We start from the raw sequence: 25,288 nt of genomic DNA, 5'->3' as shown, positions 1-25,288 counted from the left end.
TCCTCGCTAAGAACAAAGCTAGGAGCCTAGGGAAGTGGAGTTGATGTGGGCTATTGTTTTTGTTGTAGTGGATTGTGGAGTCAGTGTGGGCTACATCCTCGCAAACAAAAAGCCAGGAGCCAAGCCAATTTGCCTCCTGGAAGAGGAGGAAAAGAGGGAAGGCTCATATTTGCGTGGTTGTATAAGTGACGATTACAAGGTTGTAGAAAGTTTTCAAACAAAATACATAGATTCTCATGAAAACATTTAATGTAACTAAATTAACACTAGCAATATTTTTAGTAAAAAAATTGTAGCTATATGAGAGGCTTATATTGTAACATAATAAAGCCTCTTACTTTGAGAAGAGGCCAAATAAAATGGTCATCGTAAAACTTCATATAAAAATGGAATGCCAGTTAAAAAAAATAAAATAAATAACCAATAAACTTCGGTCGGAAGCAAAAGGAAATTTGAACTTTGGTTGGAAGAAAAAATAAATTTATTGGGATTCATTTGTCTTCCTGGCAAAATAATAGATACTAAAAAAACCGATTACCGTTATCCTTGCAACCCGAAGAGCATGGACTAATAAAAAGAATGGATTTTATAGATGTACAGATAAAAACATCATGCGAAAAGGTTTTGTGGGGGCGGGGGCAATTGTTTACACTAATTGATTTGATTATTATGTGTGCGCTGTAAATTGAATTATCATCATAGCATTTGTGTACTTGATTATGTTGTCATATAGAATAAACATTACTATACCTGGGATGTATAATTTTGTTGTTTGTAGGATACTAAGTTCTGTTTACGCTTAAATGCTTCTGAGAAGGTGTTATAAAAATCATGAATTCATAATCAACTACTTCATCCACTCACTCTGTCAATTCATACGTCCTTGGAGAAGAGATCAACCAGTGTGGGGTGTGGATTGCCTTCACTGTTTATTGAATTGATTGAATGAAACAAAGATACGGAGGAATGAAATAAAGGGGCAAATTATAATGTAATATACAATTAACATATACAAAATTTATTTCTGGTGATAATACTAAAGAAATTGCAAGGAACGCAGGAGAGCGTCGTGCATGCTCTTACGCTTCACCACCGGTCTGTAGTGGGAAGCACACCCTCAACTTTGGATAGGCGCAGAGCTGAACTTGCCTTGGAATTGTCAAACCATATGCTTCTTTCATATGCAGTCGGGACGGATCACCTTCAACTCTCCAATAAAAAAATGTGCCTCAGCTGAACCAATGCAAGTTCAAGCGTGGGAATAGCCATGGGAGCCCCTGGGCATCCTCTCCTTCCTGCCTCGAACGGAATCATACGGAAGTCTGACTGGTCTGCTAAATTTATATCTTCCACCTTCATGAACCTTTCCGACTTGAATTCGGAAGCATCTGCGCCCCACACATTGGGATCTCTTCCTATAGCCCACACATTCACCATTAATCTTGTGTTCTTAAGTATGTTATATCCTTCTACTGTCACTGTCTCTGTAAATTCGTGAGGAATCTCTAGCGCCACAACTGGGTATAATCGTAGTGTATCTTTCACTACGCAGTGGAGGAATTTCATGTTTGCCACATCGGACTCATTCACTTTGAGATCTTTACGGACTACCCGTTCCATTTCTTCCTGTAAACTCTTCATTGCATGGGGATGTCTCAGCAGCTCACTCATTGCCCATTCTAACGTAGTCGATGTCGTCTCCAGCCCACCCGAAAACATGTCCTGCACAAATACAAACACAATTAATGAAAAAATATTGATTGATTTAAGATTAATGTTGAGGGCCATAATAAATAATAGAATGGCTGCGGCCACGGAGGCCTACAAGAACAATAGCTTTGATAGTTTCCGGTGTGATTCTGGCGTCGACCTCAGTTGTCTGAAGCAATACATCCACGAAATCTTCGGTGAGATGCTTCATCTTTCTAGCCATCCGAGACCGCGGCCACGCGAGGAGCAATGTGGTCGTCTATTATTTTATCAGCGAATTCATCGAATGTTTTATGGATATTTTTCATATGCGGTTTGATACCTTGCAAATCAAGCCAATGCAAGTAAGGAATGAAGTCTCGAATGATAAAAACTCCCCCCGCAGTTATCAACTCTACCAAAAGATCCTTGAAACCTTCGAAATCGCGACCCAAATTATCATTAGTAAATTTCCTGCTCGCCAAAATCGCCAAATTATATTGGAGATTAGAGTGGAGATGGCCTTGATCACATTCATCGCAATCGTGCCGCTCTCACTCTTCTCCCAAATGGAATGGGTCGTGAGAGACATCTCTTCCTCTCGCACGTGCCTGAAGGAGTCGATCCTTTTGGCATTGAGCAGTTTCACCAGGCAGATTTTTCTAATCTGCCTCCAATGATCTCTATAGGGAGCAAACGCCATATCCTTAGAATTATAAAATATATATTTCCCAGGAGAGGTTGTAGGCCGGCTGGAAAAAAACAAATCATGATTTTTGAGAAAGTGTTTGGCCATCTCAGAAGAAGAAACGACGAAAATAGGAACAGAGCTAAGCGCAGAAAGAAAATGGGGCCGTATTTGTCAGCAAGTTCTTTAAGAGAACGGTGAGCAGGCAGTATCAATTGGTGCCGATTTCGGATGATAGGCCATGGAAAGGGTCCCCGAGGCAATCTGGAGCTGATCCTCCTCTTGTGCAATGACCAAATGAAAAAGAAAGAGAAGACTAGAGCGACAAAAGCAGCTGTGGCAGCACCTTCACTGGCTAGTGTGATAGCCAGGGACAGAGGCAAATTAGGAAAATCCATATTGCATACACCTTTCGTAAGAGCTAAATTCTATGGCTGGAAAGAAGGAAGAAGCCTCTGCTATTTAAAACCACCATTGGATTCACATAAGCTTACCTTATCTGGATAAAATAATGAAATATCGGCGTTGGATTCACATATTCTTACCTTATCTGGATAAAAGAATGAAATATGGCGTGTGGTGGAAATTTTCCGAGAGCGGCAATAATCGTCTTTGGATCAGATTTGGTCGCGCAGATTTCAGTTTTGGCTATAAGTAGTAACCATAATGTCAGCGCAGGAAGCGAGGATGCAGCTCCCAAATTTATTAGAAGTTTTTACGTTTAAATAGCTGGACTCTAGAAAGTTTATTAAATTTATTCGAAAATTTAAATTAAATGAATATTACTAAAGATGGATTATAGATTAGGAATATGATTACATATTATTTAAATAATATTATAATTTAAATAATATTATAATTTAAATGTAAATTGGTTATAAGGATAATTATTATGGATTCATCATTGTTATTTAAGTAAAAAAAGCCATACTAACTTTTATTTATTGTTATATTAACTTTTAATGGTTTACCTGATCTCAAGTCAATTGAAAATAGTTACTCAAAAAACCAAAAAAAAATCGATCAATATAATATCTACCAAGTTGTATAACCCAAAACCACATCAATTACTAGTTTACACATTCCAATTAAAAATAATTTAAATCAAAAATTATTTTTAACATATATAGTATATATCAAGCTTTAAAAGCCCATTCGTGAAGCTTCTAAACAAGCCAAAATCACATCAACTATCAAACCCCAAAATATGCCACTTGCATCACAAATGATATCAATGAGGTTCACACACTTATGTCTCACAAGCCAATGAATGAGTGCTAGTATTCTATAAGAAATAAGAGGCACATGGTAGCAAAATGTCACTGCCTTTGTTTTTTTTACATTGCCACTACCTTGTTTTTGTTTTCAAAAATATATTTTGGAAAGCTAAAAATATTTATTCAAATTTCCAACTAAAGAAATAAGAAATTATCTTAAAACTCTATTAAGTTTTCTATAGCCCAGTACGGGAGTAGATCTCACACGTAAAAATGTAGACATAAACACGTAAACACATAAACACGTAAACATAAATGTAATGTTTAGCATTTAGCATTTAACATTTTTAATCTAATGTAGGCCCTATTTAAAAATCAATCTAATTATTATTATGTATGAACACAATATAAATTTAAAATATAAAGAGGTTTACTAACACTAAAAAGAAAGGTATGGTAAATAAATAATATAAATAAACCAGAGGTATGGTAAATAAATAAACCCTTTTTATATTTACAGTCTCGTAAATAAGTAAAACCTCTTTTTATATTTACTCCACAAACCTCCTTATACTTACTCACACTCAAAAAATAGGTTTTATTTAGGTGAAGCCTATGGGCCAAATTATTATTAATACCATGCAAAAAAATATTATTAACCTTAATAATAATATTAAAATATTAATATTATTATTATTGTTAAATCTAATATTCATATTAATATGCTATAATATTAATATTATTAAATTTAATAACTTTGGGTTAATACAATATTAAATTTGTTATATTATAATATATATTATTATATCATGATATATATTAACTCTAGAAATATATGGGAGGGAAAAACAAAGAGATAGAGTGATATAGGTGGAGACATAGGGGGAGTGACAAGGGAGAGATGGAGAGATGGAGATAAAATGAACGAAAGGGGAGAGGAGGAATGAAGAGAGAGAGGGGGAGATGAGTGAGAGAGGTTGAGAAGGGTAAGAGAAGAAGAGGGAGACACAAAGATGGAGGGAGGAGAGAGAGAAGGAGAGACAGAGTGAGATAGTGAGAGGATTGGAGGGGGGAGAGAGAGAGAGAGAGAGAGAGATGGGGGAAGAGAGAAGAAGGTAGGAGAGAAATGGAGAGAGAGGACTTGTGAGAGACGAGGAGAGAAGGAGGGATAGAGAGATGGATTTGGAGGGGGAGAGAGGGAGGGAAGAAGAAAGACATAGAGAGTGAGAAGTGGAGAGAGAGAGGGGTGAAAAGGGAGAGCTAGAGAGAGAGAGAGAGTGATTGTTTAGGGGTGAGATAAAGAGACAAAGAAGGAGAGATAGAGAGAAGGGGGAAGAGAAGGAGAGAGAATGAGAGGGGGAGGGATATAGTAACATAGTTGGGAAGAGAGAGAGTGATTGATGGGCGAAGAAAGAGGGAGGTAGGAGAGAAAGGGAGAGAGAGGAAGAATGAGAGAAAATACTTGAGAGAGAGGATGAGAGTGATGGGGGAAGAGAGAGGATTGGAGGGCAGAGAGAGAGAGAGAGAGAGGGTGATGGGGGAAGAGAAAGGGAGGTAGGATAGAAAGGGAGAGAGAGTAAGTATGAGAGAGCGGACATGAGAGAGTGGTGGTCTGGTTGCAGGTGTAAGGGACAGCCGTTCAAATCTTGAAACGATCTCCTCAAGAAAAAGTGGAAGTTATTCTTGAATTTCCCTTAGAGTTTTAGTCATCCGCCTCCAAACTTAACTATCCTTCTTAAACAGTCGAATTGCTAGATTTTCCGGGAAAATAGTAGAACTTCACTTACCAGAACCAAAAGGAATTTAACACCGCCGTTCAAAAACTTCTTGGTTCCACCTTTTCCATAGTCCTCTACCTCTCTCACGAAACCAAAAGAAAAAACAAGCTCCAGCTTATAATTTCTCTGGTCCGAAGTCTGGATTAAACCATGGATACTTTTCCACGCAACTACCTTTGGATCACGGTCTCCACAACAGATGGTTACGATCTTCGGACTTCAATGGAATTGAGCCATAATTGAATTGCTCATCGGGTCTGAAAATTTTATTAAACACCATTCACTTTTTTATGCGATATCCATTGGATCTCGCTCCTCTAATTGGATGGCCCAAATCAACTGCACTATTAACCCAGTTTGATAAAATATCGCATCTAGTTTTAGGTTAAACCTCGACGCTAATTTTGCATGTGACTACATAGATTTAACAGCTATGTCGATCAGATGGCTCCAAGCTTCTTTCTTAGGCTCTCTCGGCTTTTATCGGGTTTTCCTCGGTTCCGCCAAGTTTTCCCTTCTACCAAGTTTAGACTGTGTTAAGCCATATTTTCTTTAAACATATCCCGATTATTCCAATACATAGAAATAAATATTCAATCGTGATAACACAAATTTATATTATCAAGCTCGAATTCTAAAGGCCAACTGGAAATTAACAATACACAGAAATGTTTCGAAGGAATCCAAACCTCCAGGATTTAACCTTTCATGTACAAAATACACAGAGATATAGAGATAATCAAATTCTTTTAAAATCTAATTCTCCATAACCAAATCCAGCCAAATCCTCTTACAACAGTTCAAAACTTACATAAATACTTTACATCCAACAATATGATCCTCAATCAATGGATCGAATCTATCTAATCCTAGATGAATACCTAAACTAATTGATCTTCTTCTCGAGAATCTCAACTAAGTCTGAGCTACTTGAATTAATTACAAAATCATTCAAATACTTATATTCTAGCTCAATTCCTATCTAGAAAACTTTGTAAATTGACAGCTAAAGGATCCCACTCCTTTGCTTGTAAGCTTTTTTTGGATTTTTGGAATAAAATGAAGCCTTTTTTCTTCAAGCCTCATGCTCCTGCATCAGACTCCTGAGGAAAAAATTCTTCATGGGCTCTTGTCCATGAGCTCTTCTACAGAATGGCCCAACTTCTGTAGCATGGTTTTTTTCACCCAGGTAGCATCAAAAATTGGTTGATCTTTCCACTTGACCAAGTACTAAAAATACTCATGTCCCCTTGTCTTCTTAAACACTCTTTTATCAAATATCTTCTCTGGCTGCAATGTCTTTGCTATAGGTAACTATTTTACCCAATCCACCTCTTGTTCTTCATTGTCTTCTGCCGTGTCATCTACCTATGTCATATGCCTGTCCCTTTTGATACTTGTACAAATCAAAAACATTGAAAATTGGAGATATTCCAATGTCAGGGGGTAACTCAATTTCATATGCATTTGCATAAAATTTCCTCAAAAATCTGCATGGTCCAATCTTCTTGAATTTTAATTTGTTATACTCCCTTTTTGGAAATATTTCCTTCCTTAGGTGTGCCAAAACCAAATCTCCAACCTCAAAATTTACTTCTCCTTCAAATCTGCTATGTTCTTGTACTTTGTGTTGTTGTCCTATAGCTGTTGATTTACCTGTGTATGAACTGCTTGAATCTCTTAAGCAAAATATTCTCCTAAAGCACTCCTCATTTCAGCGTTACCCAAATCTCTTAATTCAAACACTCCTCTTAGGTGCATTCCGTAAACTACATGGAATGGACTTTGCCCTATACTCCTGTTAGGAGAATCATTATAAGCATACTCAGCCTCTGCCAAAATTTGATCCCACTGTTTTGGATGTTCACCTACAAGGTTTCTCAAAAGATTACCCAAGATTTTATTCACAACTTCAGTCTGCCCATCAGTTTGAGGATCATATGCAGAACTGAAACTCAGTTTAGTGCCTAGCTTCTTCCACAAAGTCCTCCAGAAATGACCAACAAACCTGGTATCTCTGTCTGAAACAATGCTCTTAGGTAACCCATGTAACCTTACAATTTCCTTAAAAAACAAGTTAGCAACATGAGTAGCATCACTGGTTTTATAACATGGAATAAAATGTTCCATTTTTGAAAATCTGTCTACTACTACATAAATTGAATCGTGTCCCCTTTGAGTTTTTGGCAAACCCATAACAAATTCAATACTTAGCACATCCCAATGCCTATCTGGAATAGGTAATGGAGCATACAAACCTGTGTTTTGGATCCTTCCTTTTTCATACTGACAGACTTTACAATTATTCACATACTTTTCTACTTCATCTCTCATCTTCGGCCAGAAATAAAACTGATTCAACTGCTCATAAGTCTTATCTGCACCAAAATGTCCTCCAAGTCCACCACTATGTTTCTCCTTGATCAAATTTTCTCTCATAGAACAATTTGGTATGCATAAATGATTTCTTTTAAATAACAATCCTTCTTGCAAAAAATAATCCAGCCACTTACTTCTGTCTAACAAAACAGGATTTCTACAAGCTTCAAATGCCTCTTTAAAATCTAGATATTTCTCATATAATTCCTTAAGAAAATCAAACCCAAACTCTTGAATTTGACTTCCTTTCACCAAAATGCTTTTTCTACTTAAGGCATCTGGTACTTTATTTGATTGACTAGTTATATTTTTTAATACAAAATTAAAACTTTGAAGGTATTCTACCCATTTTGCATGCTTCTAGTTAAGCTTTGGTTGTTGCATAATGTACTGTAATGCATGGTTATCAGAATACAGTATGAACTCCTTAGACATCAAGTAATGTCTCCACTTCTTCAAAGACTGCACCACTGCATAAAAATCCTTGTCATAAGAAGAATATTTCTTCTTTGACTCATTCATCTTTTCGCTAAAATAACCTACAAGTCTATCCTCCTGACTTAAAACATCTCCAATGGCTTCTCCATTAGAATCACACTTCACTTGAAAAGGTTTATTAAAATTAGGCAAAATCAATATAGGTTTCTCAGTAATCTTTCTCTTCAACAACTGGAAGTCTATCCTTCTTTATATTGTCAATAATAGAAGCATTGATCTTACTAAAATTCCTTACGAATTTTCTATAAAAACTAGCAAGACCATGAAAAATTCTTACCTCAAAGACACTTTTTTGTGAAGGCCACTCCATGATTGCCTTGATCTTCTCAGGATCCATCTTTAACCCCTCAGTAGAGACAACAAAACCCAAATACACCAACTCCTCCTTCATGAATGAACATTTCTTTAAATTTAACAGTAACTTCTCTTGTTGTAGCCTTTGTAAGACATAATTCAGATGTCTCACATGTTCCTCTTTTGATCTGTTGTAAACTAATATATCATCCAGATATATTATTACAAAAATACCTATAAATTCTTTCAAAACTTCATTCATGAATCTCATAAATGTACTTGGAGCATTTGACAACCCAAAAGTCATTACCATCCATTCATACAATCCTTCATTTGTCTTAAAAGCAGTTTTCCAATCATCCCCTTCTCTAATTCTGATTTGATGATAACCACTTTTTAAATCTATCTTTGTAAAATATCTTGCTCCACTCAAACAATTCATCAAATCTTCAATTCTAGGTAAAGGAAATTTGTACCTAATTGTTATCTTATTGATTTCTCTTGAATCAGTGCACATTCTCCAACCTCCATCTTTCTTTGGGCTCAACACTGTTGGCACTACACATGGACTCAAACTCTCTCTAATCAGTCCCTTGTCTAACAGTTCCTGAACCTGTTTCCTAATTTCTTCATTCTTTGTGGGAGTCATTCTGTAAGCTGCTTTATTTGTTATATTTGCTCCTGGAATCAAATCTATATGATGGCTGATTTTTCTAATGGGTGGTAACTCATTAGGCAAATCATCTACAATGATATCACAATAACTATCCAACATCTCTCGAATTTCAATTGGTAAATCAAAAACCTTTATGGAAGTAATTATTACCTTAGGTTTGCAAACCAATGCAAAACTTACCTCATCTTCTTCCATCTATTGTAGGTACTCCTTTCCACTCAACAAAAGGGTCTTTGGATCAGGTTTCTTCGGTGCATCCTCTTCTTCCATAGGCAATGATGTATGATTGACACCATCTTTGCTAAATTTGTTTGTGTTCTTCTTTTCATCATTCATAGATCCTCTGTCATACTACCAATGCCTTCCCAGTGATATGTGACACACATCCATAGGCATCACATCACGCAAAATTTTATCTCAGTATTTTCCCAACTGTAACTCCACTTCACATTGCTTATTCACTATCAACTGATATCCCTTTTGAAGCCATGACAACTTGTAAGGTGTTGGGTGTTTCTTTGCCTTCAATTTCAATTTCTCCACCACTTCTGTGGAGACCAAATTATCTATACTACCACTATCAATTATCATCTGACAACACTTCCCTTGAACCTTGCACACAATCCTGAACAAGGTCTTTCTCTGTGCTGGTTCAACAGTTTCCTTAGCTGGTTTTAGTAAAATTTTGTTAACTACTAAAGACACTCCTTTCTCTCATACATTTTCTTCTTCTATTACCTTTGTTTGCTTCCTCTTCAATGTTAGCAACAATTGCATTCATCTTATTCATTCCTATGTTTTATGGGCATTCATAGGCTTTGTGTCCCAGCTTGTTACATCTATAACATTTGACTTCTCTTCCTTTGACTCTGCCTCCTCTTCCTCTAAAAAAACTCCATCTGCCACTTGCCTCACCTCCTATGTGTGCATGCTGACTTGAGCTACTACTAGCTCCATCTCTAGGTGTTGTAGACCTTCCTCTACCACCTTGACTTCCCCTTCTTTAGAAAGTACCTCTGTTTCTGGAAGGCTGCTTCCTCATGAGTTTTTCTTTAGCCTTCAATACCATCTGATAAGCCTCTTCTACTGTTTTAGGAGACAGTACACTTATCTCATCTTGGATCTCCATTCTGAGACCATTCACATATCTTGCAACCTTCTCATCTGTATCTCTTCCCATTTCCATTGCTTCCAATCTAGCTTACATTTGTTGCCTAGCTTCCAACACTTTAGAATTTGCAACTGGTCTTCCTCTTCTTCAACCACCACCTCTTCCTCCAACTCTAAAAGCCATGCGGGACTTCTTTTTTTGATCCTTGAGATCCTGTTCAGTGTCAGTAAGCTGCTATGATACCACAAATGGTGGTCTAGTTGTAGGTATAAGGGACAGTCATTCAACTCCTAAAACGATCTCCTCAAGCGCAAGTAGAAGTTCTTCTTGAATTTCCCTTGGAATTTCAATCATCCGCCTCCAAACTTAACTATCCTTCTTAAACAGTTGAATTGCTAAATTTTTCCAAAAAATAGAAGAAATTCACTTACCGGAACCGAAAGGAATTTAACACAGCCATTGAAAAACTTCACGGTTCCACCTTTTCCACAATCCTCTACCTCTCTCACGGAACCGAAAGAAAAAACAAGCTCCAGCTTATAATTTCTCGGGTCCAAAATCTGGATTAACCCGTGGATACTTTTTCCATGCCACTACCATTGGATCGTGGTCTCCATAATGGATGGTTATGACTTTGGACTTCAATAGAATTAAGCCATAATTGAATTACTCATCGGGTCCGAAAATTTTATTAAACACCGTTCACTTTTCCACGCGATATATGTTGGATCTCACTCCTCTAATCGGACTGCCCAAATCAACTGCACTATTAACCCAGTTTGATAAAATATCACGTCGAGTTTTGGGTTAAACCTCGATGTTGATTTGCACGTGACTATCGTAGATCTAGCAGTTCTGTCGATTGGATGACTCCAGGCTTTGTTCTTAGGCTCTCTCTGCTTTTATCGAGATTTCCTCTGTTCCACCAAGTTTTCACTTCTACCAAGTTTAGACAGTGTTAAGCCATATTTTCTTTAAACATATCTTGATTATCCCAATACACAAAAATACAGATTCGATCGTGATAACACAAAGTTATATTATCAACCTTGAATTCTAAAGGCCAACTGGAAATTAACAATACATAGAAATGTTTTTAAGGAATCCAAACCTCCGAGATTTAACCTTTCATGAACAAAATACACAGAGATACAGAGATAATCCAATTCTTTTACAATCTAATTTTCCATAACCAAATCTAGCTAAATCCTCTTACAATAGTTCAAAACTTACATAAATACTTTACATCCAACAATCCGATCCTCAATCAATGGATCGAATCTATCTAATCCTAGATGAATACCTAAATTGCTTGATTTTTTCCTCGAGAATCTCAACTAAGTCTGAACTACTTGAATTAATTACAAAATAATTCAAATACCTATATTCGATCTCAATTCCTATCTAGAAAACTTTGTAAATTGACAGCTAAAGGATCCCACTCCTTTGCTTGTAAACTTCTTTTTGATTTTTGGAATAAAATGAAGCCTTTTGTCTTCAAGCCTCATGCTCCTGCATCAGAGAGACGAGGAGAGAGGAGCATAGAGGGAGGGATAGGGAGATGGAGTTGGAGGGGGAGTGAGGGAGGGAAGAAGAAATACATAGAGAGTGAGAAGTGAAGAGAGAGAGGGAGCGACAAGGGAGAGAAATAGAGAGAGTGTGTATGTTTGGGTGTGAGATAAAGAGACAAAGGAGGAGAGATGGAGAGATTGGGGGAGAGAAAGAGAGAGGATAGAGGGAGAGATATAGTAATAGAGTTGGAGGGTGAAGAGAGAGAGAGAGAGAGAGAGGGAGAGGGAGAGAGAGGAAGGAAGACATAGAGGATGTGATAGAGTGGAGAGAGGGAGGGAAAGAGAGATGGAGTTCGAGGGTGAGGGAAAGGGAGGTAAGAAGGAATAAACAGAGAGAGAAAGGTGCAGAAAGAGAGAGGGAGTGATAAGGATGATACAGAGAGAGGGATAGAGGAGAGTAGGAGGGAAGAAAGATATAAGTTGGAGAGAGGGAGAGAAGGGGAAGAGAGAGAGAGAGAGAGAGAGAGGGAGAGGAGGAGGGAGGATAGATATATATATTGTAGAAAGGGAGTGTATGTTTTGGGGGTGATATAGAGAGACAAAGGGAGATAGAGATATAGGTGGAAAGTTAAGAGAGAGAAGAAGAGATATATGGAGGGGGGGAGGAAGGGATAGAGAGATTGATATATATGGAGTGAGAGAGTGTGTTCATTTAAGGGGTTGAGAGAGAGACAAAGAAGGAGAGATGGAGGGATATATATATATATATATATATAGGGGGAGAAAGGGAAGAATATTTCTTGCACTAGGTGCATTGATTTTAATGTAGTTGTTGATTTCTAATGAGATTTGATTGCTTGCACTAAATGCGTTGATTTCAATGTAGATGAATTTCTAATCCTATTTAATTTCTTGCACTAAATGCGACATTTATTTCAGTGTAGATGGTGATTTCTAATCCTATTTGATTTCAACATTTACTATTTTTAGTAGTTTTTCAAGTCCCGAACTTCCAGAGCTGTTTTTACCCCCTAACTAATGTTTTTTGGGTTCCGTGACAAGCCCACAACCTTTGGCAAGGGCTTGTGGTGAAACATATAGTACTCAGAGAGGCCTTTCCAACAAGGTATTGTACACACCAAATGGAGATAATATGACCAAGTTACAACTCCAGGAAGTTGGTTGCCCAACTAACCCCAAAGGGGCCCACAAACTCTGGGTGTTACATCGCTTGGGGGTTAGAATTTTGGTTGTTTAGGGTTTCTCATGTTTTCCAATCATAAATTGGCCATTGATCCTCATTGTAACATAGTTTAGAGGCATGTAAATGCCACATCTTTTCTCAAAGATAAGCTACCATCACCCAAGCTATCTTATTTCCATTCTGTTTGTAAGCATAGTTCAATATTTTTCTATTAATGAAATGAATTATTTTTTTGCTGCATCTCTATGTTTATGATTATATCTGTAAGTTGTTGCATTCCTGTTTAAGTTTGGATTAGTGGTATTAGAGCGGTCTACTCTTTCTCTGTTTTTCTTTGCATGTCCCCAACAAGGTCATGGTATAAGGAGTTAGGGTTTGATCTAGTTGAACCATTGCAAGATCAACCTCGCAAAATCAAACAACCTCCCATGGTGGAAGAAAATAATGATGAGGGGGCAGGAGATCCTTAGAAAATTTTGCTTGAGGAAGCCCTCGAGGGACAGAGGGACACGACGATGGATAAATTTTCCCATATCCTTTGATGGCTACCCACAAGCGATGCATCTTCATCCAGCAGACACTCTGGAGGTTCCACTCCTTTTAAGGTACAAGTTAACTTCAATATTCCCATATTCGATGCCCTGATAGATGCAGAGATCATAGATAAATGGTTAAATCTGTTGGAAGGATATTTTTCAGTTCATGACTTTTCCAAACGGGAAAATATTACTTTTTCACTTCTCAAAGTCACCCCACATGTCAAGAATTTGTGGGAATCCTACTGTGAACAAAAGGACGAGAGTGAACCATCATTTTTTTTAGCTGCACCCACTTGGAATTATTTCCGAGATGCCATCAAGGAACAATATTACCCTCTCGAGAGCTATGAAGACAAATACATAAAGTGGACCACGCTACAACAGGGAAGGGGCCAAGATGTGCTAGAGTTCACAAATATTTTCCATACCCCTTGTATGAAGATGGGTATCAAGGATACTAAGCATCATTTGGTGCTCAAGTACTATGACTATCTACACAAGTACATATAGGACAAGATGGATTTCCTGGACATTTCTTCGTTCGGTACAACTTATCAGTACACTAGCAAGATTGAGAAAAATTTTAAACAGAAGAAGCAAGAATTTGGATATGCAATTCCAAAGAAAGGAAAATGTGCCCCCAAATGACAGAACAAAGGACAAAACCAAGACGGGGCTACCTAGGATATCCCGTTGAAGCTGCAAGCAAAGAACAACACCACGAAGATGAAGAAGGACATGGGAAAATGGTGAGAGTTATATAAGAGATCCACTCACAATACGAGTGTTGGGTCAAGCTGTCACTAATGGTCGAGCTGAAGGTTTCCGAATCAGATGCAAGTTCTGACTCTAAATCAAAACCTGATAAGGGAATTGACAAAGGGAATAAAATCATTTATGCGGAGCCCAATGCCACCGTGTCTACCACCAAGATCCAGAAGATTCATCCTAAAGATCCAAAGGAGAGGGAACGCCTCTTCCACTCACATATGTGGGTGAAGGGTTCTTTGCTGCAGTTCATTATCGACAACAGGGGCCAAAAGAACCTCATTTCAATAGAGGTCATGAATCGACTAGGCCTAAAGACTACTACACATCCATAACCATACACCATTGTGTGGCTTCACCAAGGACAAGACCTTCGTGGCATCCAATAGTGTGGCCTTCCCTACAACATCAAGCCCTTCATAGATGAGGTGCTGTGTGAGTTGCTCCTCTTGAATTTTGTGATATATTGTTAGGAAAACCATACTTGTAGAAACGACATGTTGTATATGGGTCTAGACCTTTCTCTGTTATTCTTACTTTGGCTAATAAGTTGTACAGGATACCATAGGTAGCCCTGCCTACCACCATCTCTTTGATCGCTGCAAAGTAATGCAATAAGATCATTTACCAGACTAGGAAATTTGTTTTTCTTATGATTCACCCCAAGGGCAAGAAGAAGGTTGTGACCACGACTTCCAAGAAAGGCTGCTCTACACAGCAACAACAGATGGACAAGGTCATGGAGGAGTAAAGGGATATTTTCACCCCACCCACAGGGGTACCTCTGCATTGTCAGGTCAAGCACTCCATCGATCTGACCACAGGCGCACCGCTGCCTAATGGACTGATATATTGACTCTCTGTTCTGGAGAATGACAATATCAAGATGCAAATTTAGAGACTATTGCAGAAAGGGCACATCAGGCCAAGATCATCACCTTGTGGGAGCCCGATTGTATTTGTACAGAAGAATTATGGGATCTGGAGGTTATGTATTAACTATCAGGTGCTAAACAAGATCACTGTCTGGAATAGGTACCCAATCCTTCGGTTTGATGACCTTCTGGACCAGCTCAAGGGGCCAAATATTTCAGCAAGATTGACTTGAAGTTAGGTTATCACAAGGTTCCTATCAAACCCTCTGATGTGTGGAAGACTTCCTTCAAATACATGGAGGGCCTTTTTGAATGGATGCTCATGCCGTTTGGATTAACAAACCCCCCTACAACCTTCATGAGACTGATGGATGACATCTTGCGACCCTTCACCAATGCATTCATGGTGGTGTATTTAGATGACATATTTATCTTTAGCCAAGGTTGGGAATTGCACCTCCACCATATTCGACTGGTCCTTCAAACCTTGTCACAACACAAGATGTGTGCTAACGTGGAGAAATGCACATTTGGCCTGACCAAGGTTCATTGTCTTGGATACATCAATGATGAGTAGGGTGTACATGTAGACCCATCCAAGATACAAGTCATTTGGGATTGGCTAGCCCCAACCACTCTAACAGATCTCCACAATGTTTTGGGTCTTTCCAATTTCTACTGTAGATTCATGTTGGGGTTCTCTCATATCACTTGGCATTTTAGTCAAGTTACCAAGGGCAGAGCAAAAGAAAAAAAATTTGGTCAGAAACCTAACAAAAAGCATTTTCCGAGTTGAAGAATCACCTTTATTCTGCAGCAGTGCTCACATTACCATACCTGCAACAACCATTTGAGATTGAGACATATGCCTCGACTATGCTATTGGTGCAGTTCTTAGTCAGTATGGGTATCCACTGGCTTACCTCAGTGTGACACTTTCAGACACAGTCCAAAAGTACTCCAATTACAGCAAAGAAATATATTCCATTGTGCATGACTACTGTTAGTGGAAGCATTACATTTTGGGGAAGGAAACATTCATCCACATAAACCACCGACCTATACAATTCATATAGACACAAGGGAAGTTGCAAAACGATCACCATTAGAAATGGTCCACTTATCTGCAACGGTTCCATTTGAACATTAAGTATAAGAAGGAAAACACCAATAACTTCGCTGATTTCCTCAGCCGACCACCAGTTATGGCGCTAATCACTATGCTCAACTTCTGGGGGCATGAGACATCGGGGTGACTACATCATTACAACAGTGATCCAGAATTCGGCAGCATATACTAGACACTCCTCGAAGGGAAGCAAGTTCCAAAATTTCACCTTCAAGATGCATTGTTATGCACTTGGGACACATCTATGTTCCTTTAAGTGAGCATGCCAAGATGATTTTGGAGGCACACTATAGTCGGATCACTGGACATTTCGAAGTAGAGAAAATAGTGGTGATATTGCAAAAGTATTTTTATTGGCCGAAACTTCGTCAGGATGTTGGGAATTACATTAGATCCTGCACCGCCTACGCCATTGCAAAACCAACCATCAAAAAGAAAGGCATGTATACTCCTCTACCTACTCCTATCTAGCCTTGGGAATCTATCTCCATAGACTACATGTCGGGCCTTCCTTCTACTAAGCATGGCAACGATTGTGTTTTCATGGTCGTTGACAGATTCTCTAAGATTGCCATCATGGCGGCCTGCAAGAAGAGTATCACAACAGAGGCCACTACTAATATCTTCTTTGAGCAAGTGTGGGTACACTTTGGGATCCCATAGTCCATTGTATCAGATCGAGACAACATATTCCTAAGTGCATTTTGGTAAAGTTTCTGGTCGATACTTGATACAAAAATTTCTAAGCCCACAACTTTCCACCCCCAAAATGATGGCCAAACAAAGGTTGTCAACAATATGATCGTACAAATTATGTTCATGTACAACTCGAAGCATCAATGCACGTGGGATGAGAGTCTCCCCTATGTCAAACATAGCTACAATAGAGCTATCCACAGCTAAACAGGCCACAACCCCTTTCAAGTAGGGCTGGGATTTCAACCATTATGCCCCATTGATGTGGCCATACCATTTGCACCCACTTAGGTAAATTTGTCTCACGTTCAGTCCAAAGTTGAAAGGGCTAACAAATTCATTGAACGCATTCAACACATCCTCCAACAGCTCCATGATATATTGGACAAAGACAATTCTAAGTACAAGCAGTGCCATGATCAACATCGAGCATCGCACAAGTTCCAGGTGGGTGACAAATTTTGGCTACATTTGTAGAAGGAGCATCTTGTTGGACCCCACTGCAAGCTTCACCCACTCTGGTATGGGCCATACACCATCACCAAATCCATCGGTGACAATGCCTATGAGCTCAACATCCCACCGTTCCTTGGTCTACACCCAGTGTTCAATGTAGATCGCCTTAGTCCATACTTTCCACCATTGTTGGACACATCTAACATTGTAGAACAACTCACACCAACAGAGCTCAACCCGGACTACATGGAACAGGCCACAACTGATAAGATCATGGACACACAGATCAAGAACACTCACCAATAGAGGATACAACTATATTGAGTTGTCAAAGCAAGCCAACTCCTTCACGAGAGCAAGTTGTTCACGAGGGACGAGGTTCAACAAAAAATTTCTTCACCTCATGGAGGCATTGCAAGCAATGGGGACCATTTCTTCCTAAGGGGGGGAGGAATAATCCAGGTGGATAATGGTGGCCAATCGCCTATTCCACCTAGACCCCCCAATTAGTTTCATATGTTTCCTTGTTCATTTAAGCATTTGCTATTTTTAGCATTTTTTCGGGTCCTGAACTTTCAAAGCAATTTTAACCCCCTAAATGACATTTTTTTGGGGTAAGCAGTAGGTCGATAGTGATAAGCATGAGCTTTTGGAAAAATCTATAGTACTCAAAGAGGCCTTTCCAACAAAATATTGTACACACTAAACAAAGATAATATGATCAAGTTACGACCCTAGGAAGTTGGCTTCCCAACTAACCCCAATGAGGCTCACAAACTCTTGGTGTTACATCTCCTGGGGTTAGGGTTTTCTCATGTTTTCTAATAATAAATAGGCCCTTGAGCTTCATTGTAAATATTTTAGAGGAATATAGCCACCACCTCTGTTCTTAGAGATAAGCTACCATCGCCCAAGTTATCTTGTTTCCATTTTGGCTATAAGCATAGTTTTGTCTTTTTCTATTAATGAAATGAAGTGTTTTTCTGTTGCATCTATGTGTTTATGATTATATCTATATGTTGTCACATTCCTATTTAAGTTCACATCAAATTTAGAACATTTTAATAATGTTTCATGAAATGAAAATGTTATGTTACAAATTATTAAAGAAAATTTCCATAAAACGAGATAACCATAATATTAAATTAGAACAAAAATTTTAAATGTTCTTTTCAAAATAAATAAATAGGAAATTTATAAATACGGAAAAAATTAATAAAATAGTTTAAGATTTTTAAATTATTTTCATATATATATATAATCTAAAAAAATGATTCGTCAATAATTAAAGTGAAAGAAATTTCATATTTTTAAAAAACATTTCATATTTTTAAAAATAAAGTACAATGACTTTTATAAAATATTAAAAATTAATATAAGCATTTTAAATTTCTAAGTGATATAGTATATTGTTGAATTATAAATTTAATAATTTTTAAGCCATATTTATAGTTTTAAATTTATATTTAAATATTAGGAAAGCATCGGTCTATTTAGTACAACGCAAATGGAAATATTTAACAAACAGAGAGAGGCTCATAATTACCGTTACCTAATACCAACCCACAGAGAGCTCTCGCTCTCGGCAGACTTTAATTAGCCCAAACAACACCAACATTTCTCCATATTGATTTAATTATTTAATTATTTATTTTTTTCCCGGTACGAAAGAAAAAAATAAAAATAAAAATCTTTTCTCCATATTGATGTTTCACTCATCATTGATATTTTCCTAACAAATGAATGCGAGGGTTTTCTCTGTTGCGAAATGATAAGAGGGCCATGACCAATAACAAACCTCAATGATTCTATTAGCGATGATTCTCTAATTGGCCCAAGGATTCTAGTGAAGAGGCATGAAGGGAGATTTTGTGCCACATCTAACTCTATTATTTACAAAAGTCTATGATAAAAAAATAAAAAATTCCAAAATCTCTCCAAAATATTACTATCAGTGTTGTAGAACTCAGAGTCGACAAAAAGATTAGCAAGGGTTTGAAATCATTGAATTAAGGAATACTCAACCGAAAATAGAAAAACTCAACACATAATTGCTAAGAAATAAAGGAATTAGAAAATTTGTATTTTAGATTACTTTTCTGTCGTGGCTGTCATTTGTTCAAAATATTTTTTACATCCCAATATTTTGTAGCTCGGAAATGTTTGGGGCTACAAATCATTTCGAGAAGAACTCATCGATAATCAGAGATTTCAATATTCACTCATTAAACGGAAATGTCCACAATATACTAGTACAAACAAGTCTATACCCATAGACAATATAGTGGTACAAGCAAGTCTAGACCCATACAACTAATAATGTTAAATAACAGGTAGATAGTTGGACTACTTTCCTTTCTATATCATAAAACACTATAATTAAACAAACATATACATATAATGTAAAAACATTGGAAAAAGAGAGAGCGAGATCCTAAAATGTTCTGATCAAATGGGACTTACAATGAAAGAGATGCTTGGAAAGAGTATCATAGGCCATATATTCCACAAACAAAAACCAAGCAAGTTCACTAATAATTTATGCCAAACTCTTCCTACACCCGCCGCTTCAGCCTCGACAATTAACACAATGTTTTAGTTCACATATCTTATTGCAAACACTCGCAAACTTGTAAAATCTCCTAAAAAAAATAAAATCCTTACAATAATCTAAATAGTGTACAGGACAAAAAAATTGATCTTTAAATTAAAAAAATGGAAGTATCAACGCTTCCCAGGCCAATGAATGAATAGGAGTGGCTAAGAACCCCCAGGTCAAGACCTAAAAATACTTAAAATAAAAACATAATCACAAGGATGAACGAAGTACCGCAAACTGCCCGACATCAGGCCATGATTGTTTCAGAAAGTGTTTAGTGACGATCCAGTGGTTATTTTCGAGGTTTCCTTTGAGGATGACATTTAGAGCTTTTTCGTCATCGTCCGAAACTATGGACTCACTGTTGAAACCTCATGTTGCAACTTTTAGCTAGAGAAGACTATTCCTTGAAACAAGGCACTTTCTCCCTCTCAAATTGATCATCATTGTGTGAATCAAGAGGTCAAAGTAAATGTGTTATTTCTGGAATACTTCGCTCAAAAGAACCCCGCGAAAATCTACAACTTCATAAATGAATACTCCAGAGAGTAAATGTTGCAATGGAGTCGATGCGGCTGCTGATGCGCATTCTCGAAATTTGGAGCGGGCATGCTACGGTAACCCTACATCATCAACATAAAAACTTAAAAACATAACCCTACATCATCAACATAAAAACTTAAAAACGTAAAATTTTACTTTTCAAATATATAAAAAATTGTTGTATAGGAAAAACAATTGAAAACAAATGATCCCTATATGTCATTTACAGTGACATAATAATCATAATTAGTAAAGTTATAAGGTAAATTTGATAATGCTCCCGAGACGCTGAGCTACCAAGATGTTGAGATTCTGAGACCTCCACTCTGGTGCCTTGACTGCTTGTTCATGCACTCTGTGTGGATCGCAATGAGAGCCAATCCTTTTTTATATCGTGTCGGGGTTCTATGGTGGTCACGTTCCTCACATTCATTTCACCTCTTTTCCGGTTTTGTCTCATTATTACTTTTCTTATTGTGTTTTCTATTGCACTTTCCCAGATTTCCCTGTTTTGGTGCGCCCTGGTTGGGTCGTTGCGGAGACCAATCATTTTCGTGGAGGGAGCGCATGTTCTATGGACACATTTTTTCCGTCTTTACACATACCTTCTATTTCTCTACCTGCATTCTCTGGGCAACACCTAGTTTGTCTACGTGTTGGTTTAACATTTAATATTCATTGTCGTCGTTCAGTATAAGGTGGGGCAGTTTTTTAGTTCAAAAGTTTTTTCTCCATTTTCCTTTCCGCCCTGTGCACTCCAGCGCAGGGTCAGGGTCGTCATACTTCAGGATTGAGTCTTCTACAGGGTTCTACTTCGTTTTAGGTGGTGGTCTTTTATATTCTTTTCTCTTCCATCTAGCTTCTCCCTCAGATAACACCTGTTGCTATTCAGCCCCTTTTTCCATTCGTTCCTAGTATTTTTGGGCTCTTTGGAGGTTTTGGATCGAGGCATTTTGGACCAGACAGCGTTACTTCTCGGCGGTCTTTGCATTCACACAATTTCCTCATATCTTTCCAGGTTAGTTCTACAGATCCTGTTTTTTTATATCTAATGCGGATATTGAGAATCAGAAGCTTTTTGTCATAGTTTCTGTTTTCCTCATTGCAACTTTTACATTTCTACGGGAAGCACAACCATTTATTTTTATCTATGCATGGACCAAAAAACTCTTTTTGGTTTAAAGGACCTCTGTAATAGAATTGCATGGTAACTGAATATATGTGTTATTTCCAAGCCGTGTTTAGACTTCAGCTTTAGGGTTGGTCACTGGTGGTGTAAATGCAATTATTGTTTTTGCTGTTGCATCGTTTTTCCTTGTTTTACTTGAGACTTTCTGGTATCGTCTATTCTTGCGTGTTTTGGTTCCTCTAGTTTTTCAGGAGGTTCGGCCGGTTTTTTTGGTGTCGTGGTCGGATTTTTTGTCCATTACTATTGTTTGGACTCTGGGGGGTTTAGGTAGCTTGAGGATACTTGCGAATTTATTCAACCACCTACTTTTCACCACCACTGTCTTTCTGGATATTCCTCATATCTCCATGTTTGTAAGCCTATTGAATTATTGTTAGTTGTTGAACTTTCCAAGCTGTTCTCATTCGTGCGGATAGATTGGGAATAACCTTTCCCATTCTCCCTATCAGTGCTTTTATTTCTGGGTTTGAATGTTTTGTCAAATAGTCACACATCTTTTTGATTGTTGGTTTTCCCTAGGCCCATTATGGGATGTAACCTCTTTCGAGTCTTTTATTTTGGTTATATCTCGATTGTATAATCTTTATTTCGGGTATGGCCGTATGTCAGATTTTCCATTAAAAAGTTTCAGGAGTTGACTATCCCAGGGTGTTTCTACCAGCTGTCGATAGATTCGAATATGTTTTTCGCATCACTTTGTCTTGTCGTCCTTTCATGTGGTGTGTTCTTTGTTCATCCGGATGACATGGAGATCTTCCCAGTTGACTCTGACACGTCAGCCATGGTGCGAGCTGCCATGGAGGCAGAGGCTCTCCATTATGGCACTATCAAACCATCTTGCTGGCAATCCTCTTTGGCGGAACATCTAATTCCTCAGTCTTATCAGCCGGACCGTGTGGATGGCATACATGTTCGTCCGTGGCACAAACACAATCTCCATCCTACTAAGATCGTTCCTCCCCCGTCAGCTATTAACCTAGACAGTGTCTCTCTGGCAGACAAAATTTCTAGCCTTCAATCCCATGCTTTGATAAGCAAATGGCATTTTCCTGATATGGAAGACGTTCAGATGAGGACTTGGCTTGGATCCAAATGGTGCTCCTTGCTAGGATATATTCCTACTATTGTCAGGCTTATGAAGGACTGGTACAATTTTCAATTCTTGAATGTAAAAGATCTAGACACTATATGGGCTCTCCCTTGGGTTCACGAGAAAATTTTTCTGGCCCTTCACAAATGGTATATAGGCTTCAACCCATTGCAGAACACTCCATAAAACAATCTTATATGGGTCAAGCTACCTGCCCTCCCTATTGAACTATGAACAAAGGAATCGGTTTCTCATATAGGGAACGCCATTGGGAAATTTGTGTTTGTAGATCCCAAGTGTTTAGGCGCCAAGGATAAGTGGGTGGCATGGATTTTGATTGAGAAAGAGTATAGAGGTGGCTTTCCTAATCACATCGACCTTGTTTGGGCTGAATTATTTATTCATCAAAGACTTGATTACTATGGTGTTCCATTCTGATGCTCTCTATGTCACAAAACTGGTCACTTGAAATGGCACTGCCCATGTCATCCTTCCGGTAAGGAAAAAAGAAAGGATTTTCATGTGAAATCCCACTCTCACTCTATGGATAAGGCCTTCTGTGATGCGGGTGGGGAGAGGAATAATTTAAAAGGTTCATCTTCTTTTGCTGAAAAATCTTCTCCAATTCTGTCTAATAGTTTTTCGATGCCGAGAGACCCATCATGTGGAACATCCCATTGGCTCTCCATATCTCCTAAATATACAAAGGCTGCTCCCCAATCATTTATGAGATCTCTGTCCATGGATAATTTAGATCTTTCAGGCGCACATGAATTATTTATCTTTCATCCCTATCCCCCAGAACCTTCTCCAGGGTTGGCCATAAAGTCTCCTCTGCCTGTGCCTCATCCGAATTCTAACCTCAATTTTCCCCCCATCATTACTTTCATTCCTTCTTCTTCTCCATCACCTATCAAAGTTAGATCTGTTTCTAAAGAAAAATCCCCCTCTTTGATTAATCGACATGTCACCTCTCAACAAGACAGATCTGTCTTAAAAGGTAAGGCTCTAGTGATTTCTGTCACTCCCCCTAACTCGGTTATATCACCCCCTATGAATTTGATAGGCAGTGATCTTGATTTGCTATTGTTTCTCTACATCTTCATCCTCTTATCATCCATAAACCGAGGAAATCTTCCTCTTCTGTCATCAATCCCACTTCGATGGGGAATATCATGGTTAGAAGGAAACAGAATAGGGATAGTAGGCATTTCCGTGGAAGGAAGGATATGTCCAAAAATGATCTATAGGATACATCCCTTATAGATATTCCTATTATTGATCTTGCATCAAGCGGGCCTCTTAGAGCAAGTATGCCTGGGGATGGGACCTCATGATTAAAATTCTCTCTATGAATATAAGGGGTCTAGATGCGGACCTAAAAATTTTGGCACTTAAGAATTTATTTCTTTCTTCCTCCTCTAAAATTATCCTGATTCAAGAAACTATATGCATGGCTGCCCAGAAACTATTGCCTATTTCAGATGCATGTTCCCAACATTGCATATTTTAGTGACGGGGGCCTCTGGTCTTTCTGGGGGTTTGGCTGTTCTATGGGACCCGGTCTGGTTATCGGCCAGGACCTTACGTTGTTTTGATGGTATCCTGATTCTTGCAAAATTCCGAGGTATGGCTGCCCCTGTTCATATCTTTGATGTATATGCCCCATATAAGGGTCACATATCATACTGGAATCGGTTCTTGTCCTCGGATATCATGGAGATTGACTCCTTACTAATTGCAGGGGATTTAAATTGTTCTTTGAGCTCTGGCGAAGTGTGGGGAAGAGGCAAGAAAATTGATCCTGTGGGAGGATCCATCAGGGAGGCTCTCCTCCAATATAATTTTGTAGATATTAGCCCTTCCATATTAGCTCCTACATGGGATAATGGGAGGACATGGGATGCATACATTGATAAAAGGCTAGACCAATTCATAATTCATGACACGCTGGTGGAGTGTCTTGGGTTTCCCTCTTCTAGTATTCTTCCATGTTTTATCTCTGATCATAGGCCTATCTCCCTACAATGGATGGCTCTGAATTACAGGAAGGATTATCCTTTCAAGTTTAACAGGATATGGTTATAGGACGTTGCGTTCAACAATATTGTTTAGGAATTTTGGCTATTGTATGCTCCACAAGATTTGTCTTCTCAAACTGAATCCTTGTTATGTCACATGGCACATCTCGAGGAAAAGTTAAAAGAATGGCAAGGCTATAAGAAATGTTCTAACAGATTAGAACTGCTTGATATTAACAAGGAACTTTACAGAATCGCTAGGTGTATGTCTGATCACAACATTTCATGGGATTTGCGCGCTCAGATATGGGAGCTAGAAGAAAAGAAACACAGTCTCC

At 38.2% G+C, this 25,288-nt stretch overlaps 1 pseudogene; it reads right to left on the bottom strand.

Annotated features, from left to right (window-relative positions):
* Nucleotides 1-1,203: 1,203 nt before the first annotated feature.
* Nucleotides 1,204-1,921, bottom strand: LOC149216443 (cytochrome P450 750A1 pseudogene; annotated as a pseudogene).
* Between the last annotated feature and the right edge of the window lie 23,367 nt (nucleotides 1,922-25,288).

Source organism: Pinus tabuliformis, chromosome 1_1 (assembly GCF_031772625.1).
Source record: "Pinus tabuliformis cultivar Carrire ecotype Pingquan chromosome 1_1, CPIR1, whole genome shotgun sequence".
Taxonomy (NCBI): Eukaryota; Viridiplantae; Streptophyta; class Pinopsida; order Pinales; family Pinaceae; genus Pinus; species Pinus tabuliformis.
The sequence above is the reverse complement of the archived record's forward strand: the minus strand, read 5'-3'. Positions and strand labels throughout refer to the sequence as shown.